Here is a 7,545-nt window from a genome sequence, read left to right as displayed (position 1 = left end):
ACGATCTGATCGTGGACGTGAATATTTGAGTTATGAGCTTGGTCTTCATTTGAATGAATGCGGAATAGTTTTGCAACTCACGCCACCTGGAACACCACAGCGTAATGGTGTATCTGAATGTTGTAACCGCACTTTATTAGATATGGTGCGATCTATGATGTCTCTTACTGATTTACCACTATCGTTTTGGGGTTATGCTTTAGAGACAACTGCATTCACGTGAAATAGGGCACCATCAAAATCCGTCAAGACGACACCTTACGAACTGTGGTTTGGCAAGAAACCCAAGTTGTCGTTTCTTAAAGTTTGGGGCTGCGGTGCTTATGTGAAAAAGCTTCAACCTGATAAGCTCGTACCCAAGTCAGAGAAATGTGTCGTCATAGGATACCCAAAGGAGACTGTTGGGTACACCTTCTATCACAGATCCAAAGGCAAGATATTCGTTGCTAAGAATGGATCCTTTCTAGAGAAGGAGTTTCTCTCGAAAGAAGTGAGTGGGAGGAAAGTAGAACTTGATGAGGTAACTGCACCTGCTCCCTTATTGGAAAGTAGTTCATCACAGAAATCAGTTCCAGTGATTCCTACACCAGTAAATGAGGAAGCTAATGATGATGATCATGAAACTTCTGATCAAGTTACTACCGAACCTCATAGGTCAACCAGAATAAGATCTGCACCAGAGTGGTACGGTAATCCTGTTCGAGAGGTCATGTTACTTGACCATGACGAACCTACGAACTATGAAGAAGCGATGATGAGCCTAGATTCCGCAAAATGGCTTGAGGCCATGAAATCTGAGATGGGATCCATGTATGAGAACAAAGTGTGGACTTTGGTTGACTTGCCCGATGATCGGCAAGCCATAGAGAATAAATGGATCTTCAAGAAGAAGACTGACGCTGACGGTAATGTTACTGTCTACAAAGCTCGACTTGTTGCAAAAGGTTTTCGACAAGTTCAAGGAGTTGACTATGATGAGACCTTCTCACCCGTAGTGATGCTTAAGTCCATCCGGATCATGTTAGCAATTACCACATTTTATGATTATGAATTTTGGCAAATGGATGTCAAAACTACATTCCTTAATGGATATCTTAAAGAAGAGTTGTATATGGTGCAACCAGAAGGTTTTGTCGATCCAAAAGGTGCTAACAAAGTGTGCAAGCTCCAGCGATCCATTTATGGACTGGTGCAAGCCTCTCGGAGTTGGAATATATGCTTTGATGGTGTGATCAAAGCATATGGTTTTATACAGACTTTTGGAGAAGCCTGTATTTACAAGAAAGTGACTGGGAGCTCTGTAGCATTTCTGATATTATATGTGGATGACATATTGCTGATCGGAAATGATACTGAATTTCTGAATAGCATAAAAGGATACTTGAATAAGAATTTTTCAATGAAAGACCTCGGTGAAGCTGCTTATATATTCGGCATCAAGATCTATAGAGATAGATCAAAATGCTTAATTGGACTTTCACAAAGCACATACCTTGATAAAGTTTTGAAGAAGTTCAAAATGGATCAAGCAAAGAAAGGGTTCTTGCCTGTGTTACAAGGTGTGAAGTTGAGTCAGACTCAATGCCCGACCACTACAGAAGATAGAGAGAAAATGAAAGTCATTCCCTATGCTTTAGTTTAGCAGGGAGGTACCAAAGTAATCCAGGAGTGGATCACTGGACAGCGGTCAAGAACATCCTGAAATACCTAAAAAGTACTAAGGATATGTTTCTCGTTTATGGAGGTGACAAAGAGCTCGTCGTAAATGGTTACATCGATGCAAGCTTTGACACTGATCCGGATGACTCTAAGTCACAAACCGGATACATAATTTTATTGAATGGTGGAGCTATCAGTTGGTGCAGTTCCAAGTAGAGCATCGTGGCGGGATCTACGTGTGAAGCGGAGTACATAGCTACTTCGGAAGCAGCAAATGAAGGAGTCTGGATGAAGGAGTTCATATCCGATCTAGGTGTCATACCTAGTGCATCGGGTCCAACGAATTTTTTGTGTGAAAACACTAGTGCAATTGCCTTGGCAAAGGAATCCATATTTCACAAGAGAACCAAGCACATCAAAAGACGCTTCAATTCCATCCGCGATCAAGTCAGGGAGGGAGACATAGAGATTTGCAAGATACATAGGGATCTGAATGTTGCAGACCCATTGACTAAGCCTCTCTCATGAGCAAAACATGATCAACACCAAGACTCCATGGGTGTTAGAATCATTACTATGTAATCTGGATTATTGACTCTAGTGCAAGTGGGAGACTGAAGGAAATATTCCCTAGAGGCAATAATAAAGTTGTTATTTATATTTCCTTATATCATGATAAATGTTTATTATTCATGCTAGAATTGTATTAACCGGAAACTTAGTACATGTGTGAATACATAGACAAAATGAGTGTCACTAGTATGCCCCTACTTGACTAGCTCGTTAATCAAAGATGGTTAAGTTTCCTAGCCATGGACAAGAGTTGTCATTTGATAAACGATATCACATCATTAGAGAATGATGCGATTGTTGGAAATATGCCCTAGAGGCAATAATAAAATGACTATTATTATATTTCCTTGTTCATGATAATTGTCTATTGTTCATGCTATAATTGTATTAACCGGAGACCGTAATACATGTGAGAATACGTAGACCACAATATGTCCCTAGTAAGCCTCTAGTTGACTAGCTCGTTGATCAATAAATGGTTACGGTTTCCTGACCATGGACATTGGATGTCTTTGATAATGGGATCACATCATTAGGAGAATGATGTGATGGACAAGACCCAATCCTAAGCATAGCACAAGATCGTGTAGTTCGTCTGCTAAATCTTTTCTAATGTCAAGTATAATTTCCTTAGACCATGAGATTGTGCAACTCCCGGATGCCGTAGGAATGCTTTGGGTGTGCCAAACGTCACAAGTAACTGGGTGGCTATAAAGGCACACTACGGGTATCTCCAAAAGTGTTTGTTGGGTTGGCACAAATCGAGACTGGTATTTGTCACTCCGTGTGACGGAGAGGTATCTCTGGGCCCACTCGGTAGGACATCATCATAATGAGCTCAATGTGACCAAAGAGTTGATCACGGGATGATGTGTTACGGAACGAGTAAAAGTGACTTGCCGGTAACGAGATTGAACGGGGTATTGGGATACCGACGATCGAATATCAGGCAAGTAACATACCGGTTGACAAAGGGAATTGTATACATGATTGATTGAATCCCCGACATCGTGGTTCATCCGATGAGATCATCGTGGAACATGTGGGAGCCAACATGGGTATCCAGATCCCGCTGTTGGTTATTGGCCAGAGAGCTGTCTAGGTCATGTCTGCATGATTCCCGAACCCGTAGGGTCTACACACTTAAGGTTCGGTGATGCTAGAGTTGTTATGGGAATTAGTGTGCAGTTACCGAATGTTGTTTGGAGTCCCGGATGAGGTCCTAGATATCATGAGGAGTTCCGGAATGGTCCGGAGGTAAAGATTTATATATGGGAAGTCCTATTTTGGCCACCGGAAAATGTTCGGGATTTTTCGGTATTGTACCGAGAAGGTTCTAGAAGGTTCCGGAGTGGGGCCCACCTGCATGAGGGGACCCACATGAACGTGGGTAGTGGGAGAAAGGGCCCACACCCCTGGTCAAGGCGCACCAACATCCCCCCTTAGAAGGAATAAGATCATATCCCGAAGGGATAAGATCAAGATCCCTAAAAAAGGGGATAACAATCGGTGGGGAAGGGAAATGATGGGATTTCTTTCCCCCACCTTTGCCAACGCCCCAATGGACTTGGAGGGCAAGAAACCAGCCCCCTACACCCCTATATATAGTGGGGAGGCGCATGGGATCCACACCCCTTTCCCTGGCGCAGCCCTCTCCCTCCCCAACACCTCCGTAGTAGTACTAGTGCTTGGTGAAGCCCTGCCGGAGAACTGCAAGCTCCACCACCACGCCGTCGTGCTGCCGGAGCTCTCCCTAAACTTCTCCTCTCCCCTTGCTGGATCAAGAAGGAGGAGATGTCCCCGGGCTGTACGTGTGTTGAATGCGGAGGCGCTGTTGTTCGGTGCTTAGATCAGAATCAACCGCGATCTGAATCGCTACGAGTATGACTCCTTCATCCGCGTTCTTGTAACGCTTCCGCATCGCGATCTACAAGGGTATGTAGATGCACTCCTCTCTCTCTCGTTGCTAGATGACTCCATAGATTGATCTTGGTGATACGTAGTAAATTTTAATTTCTGCAACGATCCCCAACAGCGATTGACTTGACCCATCCGTTAGCTTAGCACTTTGATCGTTTAGTTTACTGCTATTGCTTTCTCCATAACTTATACATGTTCCTATGACTATGAGATTATGCAACTCCCAAATACCGGAGGAACACTTAGTGTGATATCAAACGTCACAACATATCCGGGTGACTATAAAGATGCTCTACAGGTGTCTCCGATGGTATTTGTTGAGTTGGCATAGATCGAGATTAGGATTTGTCACTCCGTGTATCGGAGAGGTATCTCTGGGCCCTCTCAGTAATGCACATCACTATAAGCCTTGCAAGCAATGTGACTAATGAGTTAGTTGCGGGATGATGCATTATAGAAATAGTAAATAGACTTCCCGGTAACGAGATTGAACTAGGTATTGAGATACCGACGATCGAATCTCGGGCAAGTAACATACCGATGACAAAGGGAACAACGTATGTTGTTATGAGGTTTGACCGATAAAGATCTTCATAGAATATGTAGGAACCAATATGAGCATCTAGGTTTCACTATTGTTTATTGACCGGAGACGAGTCTCGGTCAAGTCTACATAGTTCTCGAACCCGTAGGGTCCGCACGCTTAACGTTCGGTGACGATCGGTATTATGAGTTTATGTGTTTTGATGTACCGAAGTTAGTTCGGAGTCCCAGATATAATCACGGACATGACGAGGAGTCTCGAAATGGTTGAGACATAAAGATCAATATATTGGAAGGCTATGTTTGGACATCGGAATGGTTCCGGGTGAGTTCAGACATTTACCGGAGTACCAGGGGGTTACCGGAACTCCCCGGGGAGTGTATGGGCCGTATTGGGCCTTAGTGTTAGAGAAGAGGAGGCGGCCAAGGTGGAGGGTGTGCCCCCAAGCCCATTCCGAATTGGGTGGGGGCCCGGCCCCCCTTCCTTCCCTCTCTCTCCCCCTTCCTTCATCTCCTACTCCAACAAGGGAAGGGGGAATCCTACTCCCACCGGGAGCGCCATGAGAGGGCCGGCCCTCCCCTTCCTCCACTCCTTTATATACGGGGGAGGGGGGCACCCGATAGACACACAAGTTGATTGTTTAGCCGTGTGCGGTGCCCCCCTCCACAGATTTCCACCTTCGTCATATCGTTGTAGTGCTTAGGCGAAGCCTTGCGTCGGTAACTTCATCATCACCGTCATCACGCCGTCATGCTGACGAAACTCTCCCTCGACCTCAGCTGGATCTAGAGTTCGTGGGACGTCACCGAGCTGAACGTGTGCAGATCGCGGAGGTGCCGTACCTTCGGTGCTAGAATCGGTCAAATCGTGAAGACATACGACTACATCAACCTCGTTGTCATAACACTTCCGCTTACGGTCTACGAGGGTACGTGGACAACACTCTCCCCTCTTGTTGCTATGCATCACCTAGGCGGATCTTGCATGTGCGTAGGATTTTTTTGAAATTACTGAGTTCCCCAACATATCGAAACCCCCCCGGGGAGTCAATGGGCCTTATTGGGCCTTAGTGGAAGAGCAGAGGAGGCGGCCAGGTGGAGGGCGCGCCCCCAATCCCAATCCGAATTGGGGTGGGGGGCCGACGCCCGTTTCCTTCTCTCCCTCTCCCTCTTCCTTCTTCTCCTACTCCAACTAGGAAGGGGGGAAACCTACTCCTACTGGGGGTAGGACTCCCCCATGGGCGCGCCCTATGAGGGTTGGCCCTCTCCTCCTGCCCCCTTTATATATGGGGGAGGGGGCACCCCATAAACACACAAGCTGACAATTGTTTAGCCGTGTGCGATGCCCCCCTCCATAGAATTCCACCTCAGTCATATCGTTGTAGTGCTTGGGCGAAGCCCTGCGTCGGTAACTTCATCATCACCGTCATCTCACCGTCGTGCTGATGAAACTCTCCCTCGGCCTCAACTGGATCAAGAGTATGCGGGATGTCACTGAGCTAAACGTGTGCAGATCACAGAGGTGCCGTGCATTCGGTACTTGATCGGTTGGATCGCGAAGACGTTCGACTACATCAATCGCGTTTCATAATGCTTCCGCTTTCGGTCTAGAAGGGTACATAGACATACTCTCCCCCTCTCGTTGCTATGCATCTCATAGATAGATCTTTCTTGATCGTAGGAATTTTTTTGAAATACTGCGTTCCCCAACAGTGGTATCCGAGCCAGGTCTATGCGTAGATGTTATATGCACGAGTAGAACACAAAGGAGTTGTGGGCATGGGTATATACATATTTCTTGCCGTCACTAGTTGATTCTTGATTCAGCGGTATTGTTGGATGAAGCGGCTCAGACCGACATTACGCGTACGCTTACGCGAGACTGGTTCTACTGATGTGCTTCGCACACAGGTGGCTAGTGGGTGTGTGTTTCTCCAACTTTAGTTGAATCAGTTTCAATGAACAGGGTTCTTTCTGAAGATCAAAAAGCAATCACTAAACTATGTTGTGGTTTTGATGCGTGATGACCCACAAGTATAGGGGATCTATCGTAGTCCTTTCGATAAGTAAGAGTGTCGAACCCAATGAGGAGCAGAAGGAAATGATAAGCGGTTTTCAGCAAGGTATTCTCTGCAAGTATTGAAATAAGTGGTAACAGATAGTTTTGTGATAAGATAATTTGTAACGAGCAACAAGTAACAAAAGTAAATAAAGTGCAGCAAGGTGGCCCAATCCTTTTTGTAGCAAAGGACAAGCCTGGACAAACTCTTATATAAGGAAAAGCGCTCCCGAGGACACATGGGAATATCGTCAAGCTAGTTTTCATCATGTTCATATGATTCACGTTCGGTACTTTGATAATTTGGCATGTGGGTGGACCGGTGTTTGGGTGCTGTTCTTACTTGAACAAGCATCCCACTTATGATTAACCTCTATTGCAAGCATCCGCAACTACAACAAAAGTATTAAGGTAAACCTAACCATAGCATGAAACATATGGTTCCAAATCAGCCACTTACGAAGCAACGCATAAACTAGGGTTTAAGCTTCTGTCACTCTACCAACCCATCATCTACTTATTACTTACCAATGCCTTCCTCTAGGCCCAAATAATGGTGAAGTGTTATGTAGTCGACATTCACATAACACCACTAGAGGCTAGACAACATACATCTCATCAAAATATCGAACGAATACCAAATTCACATAACTACTAATAGCAAGACTTCTCCCTTGTCCTCAGGAACAAACGTAACTACTCACAAAGCATATTCACGTTCATAATCAGAGGGGTAATAATATGCATAAAGGATCTGAACATATGATCTTCCACCAATTAAACCAACTAGC

Source organism: Triticum aestivum, chromosome 2A, assembly GCF_018294505.1.
Source record: "Triticum aestivum cultivar Chinese Spring chromosome 2A, IWGSC CS RefSeq v2.1, whole genome shotgun sequence".
Lineage (NCBI taxonomy): Eukaryota > Viridiplantae > Streptophyta > Magnoliopsida > Poales > Poaceae > Triticum > Triticum aestivum.
The sequence above is the reverse complement of the archived record's forward strand: the minus strand, read 5'-3'. Positions refer to the sequence as shown.